Source organism: Sturnira hondurensis, unplaced genomic scaffold (genome assembly GCF_014824575.4).
Source record: "Sturnira hondurensis isolate 20B ecotype Veracruz unplaced genomic scaffold, ASM1482457v3 Scaffold0005279, whole genome shotgun sequence".
NCBI lineage: Eukaryota > Metazoa > Chordata > Mammalia > Chiroptera > Phyllostomidae > Sturnira > Sturnira hondurensis.
Genome location: NW_028077910.1, coordinates 7,903,852 through 7,921,065, shown reverse-complemented (window position 1 = coordinate 7,921,065; position 17,214 = coordinate 7,903,852). Strand labels below are relative to the sequence as shown.

At 39.3% G+C, this 17,214-nt stretch overlaps 1 protein-coding gene across 7 annotated transcripts in view; it reads right to left on the bottom strand.

The window, feature by feature from the left end:
* The window catches only part of MECOM (MDS1 and EVI1 complex locus), a 551,952-nt gene that overhangs the window by 255,335 nt on the left and 279,403 nt on the right, over window positions 1–17,214 (bottom strand). The window lies entirely within an intron of this gene.

Here is a 17,214-nt window from a genome sequence, read left to right as displayed (position 1 = left end):
TCATTTCACTTGGGAATGTTAGCTCAGGTTCAATAAGTGTCAGCTGCCAATTCTGAAAAAGAAGACCTGTAGCCTTCCCATTTTTGCTTTCCAGATAAATTGTAATCAGTAGCATTTTATTGACCCTGTCAGGTGGGGCTTAATTTCAGATATTGTCTAAGGAAAGAAAACTGCAGAAATCTGAACAATCAAGTTTTCTCTTTAGTGTCTGTGGGCCCATGACTAGGAGGCCAGGGTTCAGCCCCTCTCCTGTCATGGCTTCAGTCACGAGAAGGCAAAAATGCTAGTAGCTCGGTGTAAAGTAAAATTGAAGCCCTGCCTTTATTTTCATTTTTAATAATAACATTTATAAAAATATGAGAGATTCTAATAAAGTGATATAAAATTCATGAAAGAAGTCTTAACCAACAATCCTTTACCTAAATGGTACTCCTTCAACCTTTCAAGTTTTAAAATGATCTTTTCTTTTTCAGCTTTTCAAATTATCTTCTTAATAATGCCAGGTTGGTTGGTTGGTTGGTTGGTTAGCTTGGGGCTCAATTGTTCTTACATGTCACCATATTTTGGCACTTGCAAAACAGTCAGCAAAAGCATTGTCTTTTAATACAATTCAAAATAAGCTAAGATTCAGGAAGAAACTTGGAATCTGGTCCGAACTCCACCCCCTAAAGTAGTTAGGTGACCTTGGGCAAGTAGCTGACCCTCTCTGACCCTTAGTGTCCTCATTGAGTGGGCCGGGCCATACGGCCTTCACGGTGGCTTTCAGTGCTCACACTCTGTGATAACTAACACTGACCTGAATCACACTGTGATAGATTGAGTCCTCAAGATTTTCTAAGATGTCAAATACAGTAGCTGCTAGCCACATGTGGCTAAGCACTTGAAGTGCAGCTAGTGGAAATTAAGATGTGTTATAAGTATATACACCAGATTCCAAAGACTTTAGTACCCCAAAAGGAAAAAATATTTCAGTAATAATTTTACATTGGCTCCCATTTTGAAATGACAATATTGTGGATGTATTGGTTAAGTAAACTATTTCATTAAAAAATTAATTACCCCTGTTTCTCTTTTACTGTGTATAAATGCAACTACTAAAAAATTTTTAATTACGTATGGGGCTTATGTTATATTCCCATTAGCCAGTAATGAAATAAGGGGTCCACGACCATGTCTTTGTCACAGACAGGGTTAAAATGGAAAGAATCTAAATACTTAATTCACGGAGGGCCTGTAAGGCTAAAAGAGCAATCAGTTGTCCTCTGGATGAAAATACACAGATCAAAGCCATACTTGAAGCAGGCTTGCTACTAAAAAAGAACACTAAATGTTATAAAGTAGGTTTTATAATAATACAGTACTAGTAATCAACATACAACCTAAATAGCTTAAAAATTCCTCCAAACCCATAACTGAATTTTCCTTATCTAATCAGATTTATATTCCCAAACAGCTGAATTATTTGCCCATGAGTAAAAAATTATAAAAATATTAGTGAAATGATTTTTGGTATTATAAATTATCATTTGTTTCTTTAGATAGATGCACCCACTTTATCTTGTGAATTCCTCTGCCAGAGAATTTCTGAAGAACTGAGGTGAAAGAGCAAATGTTTACATATTTTTTGTCGGCAGTAATGCCTAGATCATTTAGATTATTAAGGAAAGAAAGAAAACAAAGTTTCATCGACATAAAAATGTGTGCAGATTTGCATGATAGCTATTTCAGTCAATAATTATTATTTGGTGTTTGAAATGATAGATCTAGGCCTCAGTGTACTTATAAAATTATGTCTCTCTCTAGGAGGTACAGATACAAAACGAATTTTCACTATACTACAGTGAAACCTAACCCTTAAAAGAAGCATTATCTGTCCTAAAGTAAATCCAGTTATTATCTGAAATGAAAGGACCATTCTATAGCACACAGAAAAACAGGCAAGAAATAATCATTGCAAGGCTGATTACTGTCAGTTTCTCTCTCCGACAGTCAAATGTTTTCCTGATAAAAATATGCAATCTGATTTTTATCATCCTCTCTCAAGTATCTGCATCTTTGTCCATCCCCAGAACCTGACACCTAGTTAACCTATTGCAGGTAAAAGCTTTTGAAGATCTCCTACTACTCTTGTCCTAATAAGGTCGCTGACCTTTCAGGCTCAACTCCAGCTCACCCCCCTTCTTCATTTCCTCTCCTATCATTAGTCTGAAATGGCATCAACTACCTCTCAATTTTCTTCATCTCTTCAATGCCCCACCTTTTAGTCCAAATTCACCTAATTAGGAACTTAATTTCCTTTTTTCCCTGATTGAAGAATTGATAATGGAAGGATCCCATTCATCTCTGAGTCACAGAAAATTGCACTGACGACTTCTTATTTAGGAATGCTAAGCATTTATTTTATTCTAGAAACTGTTCGGTGGAAGCCAAGTGTCTCCAAAAAGTATCTTTTTTTTTTCAACTACAGAACTAAGCAAATGTGAGTGTTGTTTTTATATTTTTAACTAATATGGGGAAAGGAGACTCATTTAAGTCTGATAAATTTGACATTTATTTTACATTTCATTTTACACAGTCATAGTTACTTATATTTAAAACAAGTAGATTTTCCTGTAAGGTGCCAAATAACTGAGTTCTACTGGAAGATCACTGGACTAGATTGAAAGTGCTGTCTCAGGGGGGTAGGTTAACAACTCCTTGAAGTTGGCCATTGTCGGCAAAATTATACAAAGAATGTGTTACACCAGCAATGACACATACAGGCTGGATATCTGCAACCAGGTAGGAATCACACATTAAAGGGAGCAACTGGGCAAATACCTAACGTTCCTAGAAATTGCCTCTTTGACTTCAACATTTAACAGCTGAGTTTCCTACTTCACAACTCAAAACACATACATGAAAATATCCCCCCCAAGGCATTCTATGACCTTCAAAGTTAGTGGTAGGAAAAGAAATCAGTCCAATAATTTTATTCTATTACTCAACTGAAATATTTAATGTCTAATTTCAAGTAGGAAAAAGTCACCAACATCATCATAAAACTTGGAACTGATAGTCATATCAAAGACAAACCAACTTCATTTTATCCAGTTGGTGCCTGAGCCCAACACCCAGGGTGTTCTTCCACAGAGCATCAGGGCAAGTCATTTCACCAGCATTTATCTTATGACAAATCTGTTCAGTTCGGAAGAGAATTAGTGAAATAGATCACGGAGAAGAAAAAGCAATTTCTTTTTTTCCTTTAAGTCTTTTTCAAGCACACAGTCTCAGTGCTCCCTACTGTCTTGGGTGGGCCATTCCAACTGAATGAGGGCCCGGGCTTTGATATCTGGGTCGAAACTGTGCTGACATGGCCTAGACTCTTGCCTCGTCAGGGAAGCGATAGTGCCGATTTTATTTTATTCCTTGAAGTTAGACTTTCTTCTTATGAAAATAAAAATGACAAAATGAGTTGTCGAATGTTGCCCTTTCCCCCCTCACTGAATGATGTACACCACACAAGCCCTTCACATGTTCGGGGCTTAGCTGTTTGTAAGAGACTCTAACAGCTGGAGCAACTTCAACTTCAGTCAACAAAAAAATTTTTCCTAGGACAATGAAATAGAAAATAAAAACAAAAGCACATTTAAAACACAAAATTAAGTAACTAAACTACCTCATCAATTTCAGAAAATAACATTGAAACTATGTCTGTCTGAGAATATAATTGCTTATATCAGAAAAATCGTTAATAGTTAACAATCACTATAAGGAAGGTTTCACAACAGTTAAGACTAAGGACTTTGAATTCTAACCATCTTGGAGCCCTACATAAGGTGGTGGGGAGGAGATTAGGGGATGGAGCAGAGAGGAAAAAGGACTCGTGGACATGGAGAGCAGTGTGGTGACTGCTGGGGAGCTGGGGGGAAAAGGGACTAGTGGAAAAATACAATAAAGATTAAATCAAAAAGAACATCTCTAAATAGAAGAGAAAAAGAAGAGATCACTGTTATGAGTTCCCATAATTTTTCCTTCATCTTCTGACACCACTCCAAATTAACCCTAAATTAATAGATATGAATGAATATAGGAGCAAAGTGAAATGCAGAACCTGCTCCAGGATGTAGCAGTGTTACAAGACCAACCAAAGCAGCCTTGTTATGTAGCCGAAACATTGGCAGGAGAGGGAGAGAGGAATGAAAGAATTGAAACCAAACAACACCTTCTAAACTCATGGAAGATAACGCTATTTCATTCTTAAGAACTTGTATTTCTACAAACCAATTATGGTCTCAGCACAAAACGTCACATATAACAATATAAATTCTGTAAATGGACATGTTGTTAAAGTTAGAATTTATTACAATAAGACTACAGAATTTCTTTTCAAATCATTCAAGTGATCCAGTACTTCACCTTCATTCTTCTGCTAATAAGCAGAATACATTTTTTTCTAGCACATTGAACAAGCATTAAGTTTCTTAAGCAAATGAAAGATACTTGCTCAGTCCTTCCGTAACTAACCGGTAGATTCACATAGCTGAACTTTTATTGCCCCTTCCCTTTCTACGTGGTAAACCTCCTTAAGGTTATTATATAATGACCTGCCTGTGTAATGAAGTCCTGAAGATTTTCCATTGACAGTGGAATTAATACCAGTGTGCTAAGAATTTAAAACAAAAATCTAAATATTGTTAGGAAAAATTAAAAAGATGTTACAGCATTTTTAATCCTAATACCAAAAATGTCAAACCCAGTAAATAAGATCATAGTCACAACATGTTTTTGACACTCACACTGACAATAATCCCAAAAAGATATACCATCCCCCCACACTGCCCAAGGACATGTTAATTCTCAAAACCCTCACGCCTACCAATTTTCCCCTTATTCCAAACAACTGATCATTATTTCTCCTCCAAAGTTGCCAGAAATTCCTCACTGCCCATAAAGCTTAATTTACTAGTTCATAATATTCCCATATTTATATACTAAGCTACTTCTACAGAACACAAAAGAATATATTTGCCAAAATTGGCGGTTTCTGTTCTCCATTTTAGTTTAGTTTGGTCGTATTATCCCTATCTTAAATCCTAACTTGGCCTTTAACTTATTTCTTGGAGAATCTACAGAACCTGTACTCCTTAGGAAATGTGCAAAATTTAAAAGAAGTCATGCTTTAAATGTCTAAATGATAGAAGACTGAGAATAGGTAGAATGCAAAGAATGTTGTTAGAATCTCAGAATGTCTGACCAAGTGAATGGTCGCCATGAAAATACAGCTGTATATGTTTGCATGGGCATATGTTTGTTCAGTTTTTTTTTCCCCTTCCCCAGCCGGGGCTTCAGCTTTAGGTCATTCTGCAAACAAGCCCCAGGAGACACACAATTACACTCCCCTGGAGACTGACCCCTCAGAGTGCCCACCTGTAGCCAAACACAGATAGCATCCCGGAGCAATGAATTAGCACTCTAAGCTGATTAGAGCGGCTCTGCACAACTCTATTTTATTGACACAATGAAGAGAGGACAGAAAAGGGCCTGAAATGAGAAAATCATTTCCATGCTGACTGAATTAAAAGAACAAAAGAGCTCCGTGCAGTTGCAGCATTCAATTTGTCGGGAAAAAAGGAAGCCACTTAATGGCTCACAATAGATCTGAGCAGACAGATGAAATTTAAAACTTCAGCATGAGTGCGATTAGCAGCGCAACATATTCTAAATCATTTCCTCCATATGCATAATTTCGTTTGATTATTTACTTCTGTGTTTTACAAAAACACTGGGCTAGATGCTATCTCCACAATGTCTTGACTTTTCATTTTTCAAAATCACAGAACAGTTTCTCATTGTATGTTAATGTGCTCGGTGACAATGTAATTTGAACAAAACAAGTGTGGCTCCTGTTTTCCTTTCACCTTCAGTTTCCGAAAGTGTGTAAACAGAGGTTACTTTGTGAAAACTGGGATTGCAAAGTAATCTACTACTAAACAATTTTCAGTTTGGAATTAAATAAATTACAGGCAACAGGGGTCCTGCAAGACAGGGTAAAAGGCTACCAATATTTGCACCCAGAGGCTACAAATAAACTCTGCCATGTTTATTTAACTCAAATCTCAAAACTGACGTCTTCCTCACTTTAAAAGATAGCATTAATATCACTAACAGCAATATTGTTAAGCTAGCACTTTCCAAGGGAATGTATTTTATTAAATTTAGCTCAATTAGCTATTGTTTTGCTTGTTCTGACTCCTTAATTCCTTAAATTAAACATGAAATTGATGTCAAAAAACGATCGCTTGATAAGCAAGCCTCACCTCTGGATATAAATATGTTATAGCTTTGAAGGACTTCCTAGAGGTCTTTACTATTTTATATTTTCCCAATTCATAAGGAAACTCTAAATGTATAAACCCTATATGGAAAACAGAACCGATTTTCATGAACTGCTCAAATGTTTGTTTCCAAGGAAGATTTTTCTCTTGCCGGTGTTGATTTTCCGGGTTTAAAAATAAAAAAAAAAAGTAGAAGTCAAGCTCCCCATGTTTGAGTAAGCTCACATTTTCATTTTCCACGCCTAAACTTCTTTTAAGAAAGGCTTTTTGTTTCAAGTGGCCCTTCAGACTTTTAACCTCTCCTCTTGGCTCCTAATTTCAATGAAGAAAATTCACTCTTTCTGATCTTGAAATACTCTTTGCCCAAGTGTTGAGGTGCAATGTAAATTGAGCAAAAAATTATAGAACAAGTCGCAAGAAAAAAATTACTCTGAGATACTTTGGGATTTGATATGAGGGTATATGACTACTTAATTTGCTAAGTGAACTTTCCCCGAGAGAAAACCCGGGGTACCCTGAGAATAATGGAAGCACAGGGGACCTCTGCAACGGCTCCCATTCTCTTGAGTCAGTGAGGTAAGAGTTTCTTATATAAAGAGAAGCTATAAAGCTCGTGGATATTTTAGCAAAATCAACGTAGTGTAACTTTGCTGACAGCTTGTCACATGTCACTGACTGTCTGTCTCGGGTGCCACGGTAACATCTGCATTCACTCAGTATGAGAGCTTAACATAAGACAAAAAAGTGGGCCCTGCCACAGACGGTTCCATCAGTCTGTCAGTTCTGACATGTCATCTGAATTTTTTGAATCACTAAACACTTTTGAGACTCTGGTACTTATTATCTTTTCTTAGTTTCTATACTCACTCAGCAATGCTGGAAAATGTAAAATTTGCAAGTAAGGTAGTGGACGTCCCAGGCTTTTTGTTGTCTAATCCGTAGGCCCTCATTCATGCTCACTGTTAATCTCTTAAGACATTATAAAACTGTTAGACAAAGAAATGTGAATACCTCTGCTTCTTTTGAGAATGGGAGGAAACCAAGGAAAATCGGGATCATGCTAAGCTATTCTTTTCACTGTGAAAATGGTAACTTAAACCTGTTGCATCAAATTATCTGTAATTCCCCACGCTGAGGCAAATGTTTTTCAAGAATGAGCGAAAGTAGTGTCACAGAAGGAGAAAAATTATCACAAAATTTTCAAAATCTGCCAAATTTGATGTCAACAGAGCATTGGGATCCTGGTTGCTGATTTTCTCACTGTTTCTATTTTTTATGCCAGGCTACATAGCATATGGTTAATATGCTTTCATGAAAACTCATAAAACAGTTTACCAATACCTACTATAAATCATCAACCAGCTTTGATAATGTTTCTCTTTTTTAGGTAGACTGGGAAAGTTAATAGGTGCATAACAAGAGCCTTAAAAATGTGGCTAAAATTCATTAAAACACTACATGTCTCTGATTTTAATGAGCAATTTTGTATTCAAAACTAGCAAACTTTACAGTGGTGTTTCTTTAAAGTGTAAATATAAATGGATCCTCAGAGCCAGAGAGAATGCTTTTATAAACCATGTAAAACAGCCAAAGCTACATTTCTATCTCCTCTTTACAGTCATTCAGGACATTAGATTAAAATTATGTTCTCCAAGTAGCTAAGAGATAAGGAAGAGAGAAACTAACATTAAATTAAGAGATAAAGTTCCTCCTGGCTCTCCAATACATATTCCTCTTTTTTTATACACACATGCTTACCACCTGCAAATAATTTCAGGTATAGACATGCCCCTGCAAGTGACTAACTACAGGTGTGTTTCCACCTGCACCCTCAAAATGATCATCCCCCAGATGGTCAAACCTTCTGAATATTAGTTCTGAAGGAAGTTGACATGTATTAGATGGATACCCAATTAATTAAACCCAAACTATTAGGTAAAGAGAATTGTACTGACATTTGGCTAACATAAGAATATATAAAATATAATAAAAACAAGAGGGAATAAAGAGGGAAGGAGGAAGAAAGGAAAGAAAAAGAGGGAGGAAAAGAAAGCTGGCATTCGTCGCTGCTCTGCAGTTCTCCAGGACACAGGGTGGACATGCGGCACGCGCCAGTGGAATTCATCTCAGTCAGCAGTGAGCAAAATTAGGAATGAGTTTTACAACCGTGTGTTGTCCTCTGCCCTTGCTACTGCTTTATGTAAATTCAGACGGAAGAACAACGCCCCATACAAACAAAACCTCCCGAATGCAAGAATCCGGCAAATGGCCCTCGCACTGACAGTCCCTCTGCTGCGAGCAGGTTTGGCGACGATTTCTCACTTTTCTTCCTTTGGCATCTCGTCATCTTGTAATTCTCTCAAGAGCTTCGATGTAATGTCATTTGCTTGATGTTTAGTCTGTGCCTAAAATGTCAACTGTTTATTATTTTTACATTTCAACGCGAACACAATGGCACTTCAGAATAAAGGCCAGGGTTTCTGACACATCTCAATGCCCAAAGGACTTAGATTGAATAGGGGTTTCCTTTCTTCCTGAAAAATCCAGGGTCGCTCATTTTTTGAAAAGATAGACCAGTTTTGATTACTACATAATTTCCTTTGGACATTCTTTGTACTCTGGCTATGGTCGGCCCTGTTTTCCACACTGTAGTGAGATCTAGCTTATTACTTCAAGGAGTACACGCTTTGTTTAGAGACACAGAAAATCACCTTTTCCTTTGCAGGACAGAGACCATGACAGTGGAAGGACTTAGAGCCACAGGACGAGAAGATAAAATACTACAACTCTCCAAATGCAGTGTTTCTGTCCTTTCTAAACTCCTAAGCTCAGGGCTTTCATCGGGAGGAAGTATTTGGATTCTAGACAAAAATTAAGAAAGTAAAGACAGATAAACTTTTCCATGAGACTAGAACAAACTTATAAAAGTTATAACAAGGCTGAAAACACAGTGGTTTTCAAAGGATGACAGACAAATTCACAGCGGACGGCGTCTTGATGAGGAGCAACTGACGGCGAAATCCACCAAATTTATGCTATATTTTCAACATCCCCCATCTTGGGTTATAAATTCCAACATTTTTTTGTGGCCGTTGGTGCTTCTCTTTAATCTTTTTTCTTAGCCAGAATGAACTCATCCTTCAGCCCCATCCCCTTCTCACTAAATGTAGTCTACCAGAATTCAGTTGTTAAAAATCATGTTTTTGCCTCTATCGGTATCACGTGTCACATCACAATTCTGCCTTTCTTGACTTAGAAGTCCTAATATTTTAAGTGTCACCTGACCTGACTCCAGCACCTTTCATCCCACCCAGTAGAAAGCGAAGGCGAAACAGCCTTCTTTTCCCTTCTCAACACCACTGGGAGGACTGCAGCGGGGATTAGCGCCCTGAGGTACTTAGCTGGACTACACAGAGAAACCAAAACTCTTCAATCATACTTTACAGCTACATCTTAGACGCTCAACGAGGTTCATGGAAGATTTGCAGAGCAGAAACTAAAGTCAATTGGAGATCCATGTCTCGATCAATCAGTTATGGTGGATGACTAAGGAATCAAACTTCAAATGAACACTTTTGAGTCAAGTTCACCAAGCGACATTATATACCTTCTCACCATAATGCCCTTCATAATGTTCCTGGAGGGTCAACGTTCAGGGATCCAGATGGAGCTCTGTAATTTAAATCATAACGATTCACGATTTCATCAAGTACTTTCCATATTTTTTAGCCAGGCCCGTCAATAGGCAAACTCAACTACTCTTCATCCTTTGTATTGCTGATAATATTCTTATAGCATCAGCATGTTAAAAGGAGAATTTCCACCCTTTGGAAGGTACAAGGAAAGGGAAAAATTCTCTTCTGGAAAAATCATATCCCATCTGGCTTTCTTGAGATTACTGCATTTTTGAAGTTAAAAAAAATACTCTTATTAAACCATCCAATTAAGTGTATGACTAAATCCAGATTGTTTTCAATGGAGGCCCCCACTCCAAGAGAGATCTTGGGACATAGCAGAGTTTGTGTAAGTAAAGAATCAGTAGCATGTGGCAGTTTTGTGACTAGTCAGCACATACTACGGAAGTGAGAAGGCATTGACGTGGTGCTGAAATGAAAGGCAGGACCCAAGGGGGACGGCAGTGGTGCCCCAGAGAAGCAGAGCTCTGGTCCCACCCTCCAAGCTCTCCCTTCAAGAAGCTGCTAACCACTCTCAGGCAACTTGACTTTGGGCTACTGCTACTTTCAGCCATAAATCTTCAACCAAAAAACTCAAGTACCCTCCTTCTACTACCCCCTGATTCAGAGACCTTACCCTCAGTTTCCAATAGCACATATTTTGGGTTTTGTTTGTAAGGAAAAAAGAAAAACCCAACTTTTGAGACTTCTTCCATTCAAAATGATCAAAGGTAATGGGGAACAGTGAAATTTTACATGGGACAAGGCATAATGGGCCTCCTTCAGAGTCTGATTTAGGAAACCCCAAATTTCTTCCCAGAAAAAATCTTAGGACCCCTCTGACCCACCAGGTCCACAATTTAAGAAAAATTTAGCAATAAATAAATGGCAATGCATGAAAGATTAGGATATGTATTTCTACTTGTCTGAAATACTTTCATACTTTTAATCATAATACATTGAGTTATGATACCACTCTGAGCCATCCTCACTTAACGAGGTGGGTGTCCCACTGATTGCATAAAGCCCAAGAAGGAAGCAAATTTAGAAGCTAGCCAGGGCTGTTACTTCCCATGGAACAAGGTCAAAGGTTGTCAATAGGCAGAGTGTGATTTTTTCATATGAGTTTAGATGTCGTCATGGTCATGAGGTGTGCTTGTTCTTAGGCTATTCAGAAAGATATTCAGAAAAAAAATACCACCAGAGTCCCTACTGAAGAAGAGCATGAACTGGGATAACAGCACATCTATTCTCCCATACAGACCAGCTCACACTGACCCTGCCAGAGAAAACCAGCCCTATTGTTATCTGGCTAAAGCCTCAGGGGGCAGAGTTTGCAAGACACAGGAGTGTTGACGGCCAAGAAAGATAAAGAAGAGTGAAGAGGAGAGAGAGCCCTTCAAGGGAGGAATATACCAAGAGTGTTACGGCTGACGGGGCACACTTTCTGAAGGCTCACATACATGGTGAGCTCCTATCTCTCAATCCCTAGCATGTTATAAAAGCCTAAGTTCATTGTAAAAACCCTGGTCTTCCTCCTCTGCACTGTTTAGGAGTGCTCAGCAAAGTCTTCAGTGAGAGAGCCATTTAGACACCCAGCAGCAGGCCGAATACACTGGTTCTAGGGAAGGCTGCTTGCCAGCACCACCGCGACAAGGGACAATATTTAATTTTGTGGTATGATGGCTCGGCCAACCCAAAGAGCTCCTACCCCAAAGACTGAATTCACCAATCCTTCCCTATGATAGGATGCAAGAAGCACCTCCTAGTTTGAAATGATGGCATCTCAACTTTAGAACCATGGTACTGGTGATAATTTATTAATATCAGTTTGCTTTGAAGTTCTCACTACGGCATACCAAGCTCTGTTCGAATCCTTTACAATACTTTACAAAGTAATCTTCACATTTAAAGTTCACAAACATCCTACGAGGTAGATTTTATTATTACTGCCATTTTACAGATGAGGACTCTGAGGCAGAGAGTGGCTAAGCATTTGTTCAAGGTCACAAAGCTACTAAGTGATACAGAATTTGAACCAAGGTCATTTGCCTCTAGACCTGATCCCCTCAGTCCATATGTTATATTAGCTCTTTTATTGAAGAAGAATAAGAAGACAACAAAGTAGACAGAGAAGAAGAGAAAGAAGGAGGAGGTTGGGGAGGGGAAACAGGAGGAGGAGAAAGGCCCATGACACGTGTGTACATTTGAGAGAACCAAATGGAACCTTTGAACATTGCCTTAGTACAGTTGAGACTGAACAAAGTCATATCCCAGGAACAGAATAAAATTGATGCCTACACCTTTTCAGAGATGGGTAGGAAAAGAGTCCTCTCTATACCAACTTACTTTCCTTTCAAAACAAAGCTTTGGTCTTAAGCTGCCTTCTCTGCTAAAATACAAAATTTAAACTATAAAATATAAAATTTGATTTCAGGTTTACAAAACATAATTATACAATTTAATACAAGAGAACTTGTAAAACTAACATCCATTTTCTGCTGAAAGTTTCTTCCCAGGTAGGTGCAAAGAACAAAAAATATGGTCCCAATATAAATAAAATCCTAAAATCATGACAATGTAGAGCATATTCGTAGGATAAAAAGAAGTAAAGAGCAGGGTGTGTGAGACAGAATTCAAAGACTCGGGAAGACCTCAGTGAGACTTCTGAGAACAAGGCCAGGTGACTTTTCCAAGGTCCTAAGTCAGTGCTGAGGCAAGAAGTCAAGGTTCCTGGCACCCAGGTCGGAGTTCCTTCCACTGTCTCACTGGACCTCCCGGAAACAAAAACCACCGGACATAGGACGAAGAAGCACGGGAGCCACGCCACATGAATGGCCCGATTGTTGAGGGAAGGGGGGTGGGGTAAGGAGTAAAGGACTGCAGGATAATATGGTTTTACAGAAATCTATTTGCAAGTAGACCCTGTGGTTACCAATGCGGCTGCCCAAGAGAAAGAACAACTGACTGACAGGGCGAACAAAGGCACAGACACGCTCACAAAAGGAGATACAGGAGTCGGGGTGTTTCATGCACATCACTAATGCACCTCATCAAGTTGAGACCAAGGAAAACAGTGAGGGGAAGCCCACTGTGCACAAGGGCCCCTTTATTCATTGGGCTTTCCTGTTCCACACACACTTTACCTGATGAAACATTAGACTTTTGCTTCTGTTTCTGTAGAATCCTTATGATTTTTCCACATTCAACTAGCACGTTTCATAACTGTTTAGCATTCTTATTTTTCTGCAAATTCATGTGCTGTGCACACTGATGACATATTTGGACCTTAATGAAATCAGATGAAAATAGCTTACATTCAGATCTCCCCATTTCTTCACTACAATGTCTGCCACCTACTGTTCAGCCACGAACTACTGCAGCTCTTGCATCAATAAAACTTCGTATTAATATTCTCTGAGGTGGAAAGACTCTATTAGCCTTTTTTCCCCCTCTCCTGTTCTTTGCTTCCAACTGCGTTTAGCTTTGGAACCCCCTGACAAATGATCATTATTCTCTGGGCCAGTAAAAAAGAATTCTAAAATTTAGGGGAAATGTCTTTGGTCAAAAGCCCGAGGGAATTGGCTTGTTGAATTAAATGATAAATATATGCATTTAAGGTCATTAGAGACTTTATCTCCTGTAAAGGCTATATTTGTCAGGTTGATATAATTTCTCTCAACTGAGTACTTAACTCCATCGGCCAACATTATTACGATTATTCCTTTTCCTTTAAGTGGGAGACTTCTAGCTAACAACACGTGTGTTCTTTCTGGTGCTGCTTCTCGAGCGATCAAGGCACACCTTTGTTTCATTTAGTATGCAATTTTCACCTCTGACCCAAGAAATGAGTCCTGGGCTTCCTGAACTTTATTGCCTGTTAATAGACTGCTGGCTCTCTTTTCAGCAGTAATAGAAATGGTGGAGCGGCATTTCATTTAAGAGGCTGGCACACTGCAGCCTGAAAGACGGTGTCAGAATTAAAAGTCAGCTCGGCCAAGAAACAATATAAAGATCACAGTGACACGAAAGAGGAAGTTTTCCATATTCCATCGCAGACGGCACACGGGTATGTAAATAAGAACAGCGTCCCAGACCTCATTATTTTCCCACCGCACCATGACAGACACCCTGAACGGTGCTAAGTGATTGAGCTAGTAATTCATCTCCAGCTTACACCTATCTACATATTTTGTTTCTCCTCATTAGACTGGAGACATCAGCGACAAACGTATGAAGTGGCAGTCTTTGGCTTCATAAAATACACACAGATGCTCATCAGAGGCTCTTTCCTGCCCACTTCTTAGTGACACGTGTTTATAATTTTGCCTGTATCCCGTTTGCTGTGGTTTACCCCTAAGTACATCTGTTCAATTAAAATGGAAACGTGTGACATGGCCCATACTCAGCAACTTTCGGGCTGGCTAATGAAACGTTCTAAGGTTCCTGCCTTAGTGCTTTATTTGCAAAAGGATTTCATTCTGCAGTTTTCCAGTGATTGAAAAGTACAAATAAAAATACCCCTTAAAACACATACAAAGAAGTCGACTGTTTTGTTAATAGTTAAGAAAGGACATTATTGCTGCATAAGGACATTATTTTACATAAAAAGACATTATTAAAAATGATTTACTGCCTTGGGTTTGAAAACTTACAGGAAAAGTCTGATAATATATTAAACTTGTTTATTGTGATTTCATATAATTTTGAATAATACTACTTTTTCCTCTGACAAGTGCAATAAACTCTACTGGTGCAAGACATAGGTTGATTATCACAAGTCAACTGTGTTGCTTAAAGAAACATGCCCAAACAATCAGCTTTTGAAGGCTGCATCTCCAGTTATTTACACTCGCCATCATGGTAATAACTCACCATTTCTATATTAATAAGGCACTGAAATTTATTATGATGGTATTGAAAAGTTATTAAGTACTGCATCCCAAGTGACAAAGTACCATAGCACTGTCACTATCCAAAAGCAGTTGCCCATTCATCACCTGCCTTTCCAGATGGTCCTGCATCTTTATCGCTCCCAGGCTGGTGACATCACCTGTTCACCCACTCAAAATTGATGATGAAAGCAAACAGATCTATCTTACTTACATTTACCAAATCAATTTAATTTTTACAGGCCATGGCTTGGTGACATATTGACTGTTTTCCTTAATGGCATCTACCGTATTTAATGCAAGGATGTCATCTTTGATTCCTGGCTCGCATAATGTGTCATTTCATAATAAATTTCTCCAACATATTTACTTAATGGAAAGAATTATGATTGCTTGTCAGTTCTCTTATTAAACACAATGATAACTCTTTTTCTTTTAGAGAATCCTCTACTGGGCAACAGAGCTATTTTTAATCCCTCCTTGTCTCTTAAAGGGGGCCACCAACTTGGACATAAAGTAAGTTTTAATCAGACACTGGACGTGTAACTGACCGCTTTCAACCCTCCAGCTCAGGGTAAGGGTTTTAATCTCACTTCTTTGTTATTTTAGAAGAACTAGATTCTCCAGAGATGCTGTGATTAAAATTATATATTAGCAATAACTAAAGACAAACAAATGAAATGTCACTACAAAAGGATAACAGCTGTACAACTGATTTTAATGGCTCATATGATGTTTAATGTTTACTTCTCCGGATTATTATAATCAGTTCTCTTCAGCTAGTGCCCTTAGATCAAGTGTACGGTAACATAAATATCTGCATCGTAAAAGGTAAAGATGCAGGATGAAAGACCAGTCCACTCACTATGTGATACCCACACGACACCCCCTTTCCCCCAAGTATGATTTACAGATCCCATCTGCTGCCCCGGGAGACAAACGCTGCTCTGACGCATGGCCACTGCATTGTGCCGCATGTGTATTACCTAAAGGGAGTGGGTGACTAACACCTATATTCAAAGAGGTACAGGGCCCAGAGGGCAAATCACTGTGTGGCCTCCTTGCCCTCCAGAGCCCTGCCTCCATTATGTGTATGCAAATAAAACAAACAGCAAATACACTCCAACTGTGACTCCAAGAGAAAAACTGGGAAGGGCCTGGGACCGAGGAAAACTGAGTAATCTAAGGCGTATATATTTATTTCATTAGATATTATGTCCCAGCCAAGAGAGGCCACAGTGCAAGCACTTGGCTAGATGAATAAGGAGCGAGTAGGTGGAGAACTCGGGGCTGTGGCCCCACACTGCTGACCTAGAATGACAGCAGAGCTCTTGGCTACCTCTTTCTTCAGGTACCTGGCTTCCCCAGACAGCACTGTCGGAGTTAACCTGATGCAGCCCCTTCACGTAAGACAAGGTCTGAAAAAATATTCAAGTTTATCTTGCCCTCTATGGAACCGACTAGGTCCCAGGACTCAGGGACTTCCGGAGGAGAACACGGGGAGATGGAAGGACACCACACAGAACTGCTCTCCATCTGTGCTCCTACTGCTTAGTCTCAATCAAATAGACATCAATACACACGTCAACAGCATCTTTGCATGGTTTATGTTTCTTTGGAAACCAAGTCCAGGATTTCCTATATCCCTGTCGTTAGAATGAGACCAGCTCAAGTTAGAAAGAAAACAGAAGGAGAAAATAAAACAACATGAGGGCAGAGCCAGGCGACCTGCTCCTACCTGTACATTAGGTTCATGTAAGGAGACTCTTCATGCTCATCTATTGAGGTGAACTTATCCTAATCCATTAGTTAGGCAGAGGCTTGCCCTTGGGTGAGGTTTCCAGGAAAACAGGGGTTCAAGCTGGTAGTCTTGTGAGACCAAGAACACGTTTTTTGAGGGCAGCTGGCCTGTGTGCCAGGGTGGAGATTCTCTGCTGGCATCACACACCTGCTGAATTCCTACCACAAGAATCTAAACAAATAAAAAACCCCAACAAATCATCCGCACCTGTGGCTGCCAACCAACTGGAGTTTCTGTGCAGTGCCAGGCACACCTGGGCAGCCGAGGCGGTCAGCAGCAGTGTCAAAGTAAATACCACTGCCAGTTAGTAGGAGGCACGAAGGTGCCCACCTCCCACGGATCTGTGACAGGAGCCGACTGGCCAAGACTTACAGTAAATATGTCATAGAAAATATGTGCATACTTCCTATACATTAGAAAAACTCTAAGTGACAGTGTGGCAGGAAGAAGAGAAAAGATTTCAGAGCAGAGGTATCTGTAATCATCAGTCTCTCCCCATCAGTTCCCAGGGAGGAAGGAGTTTCCGAGTC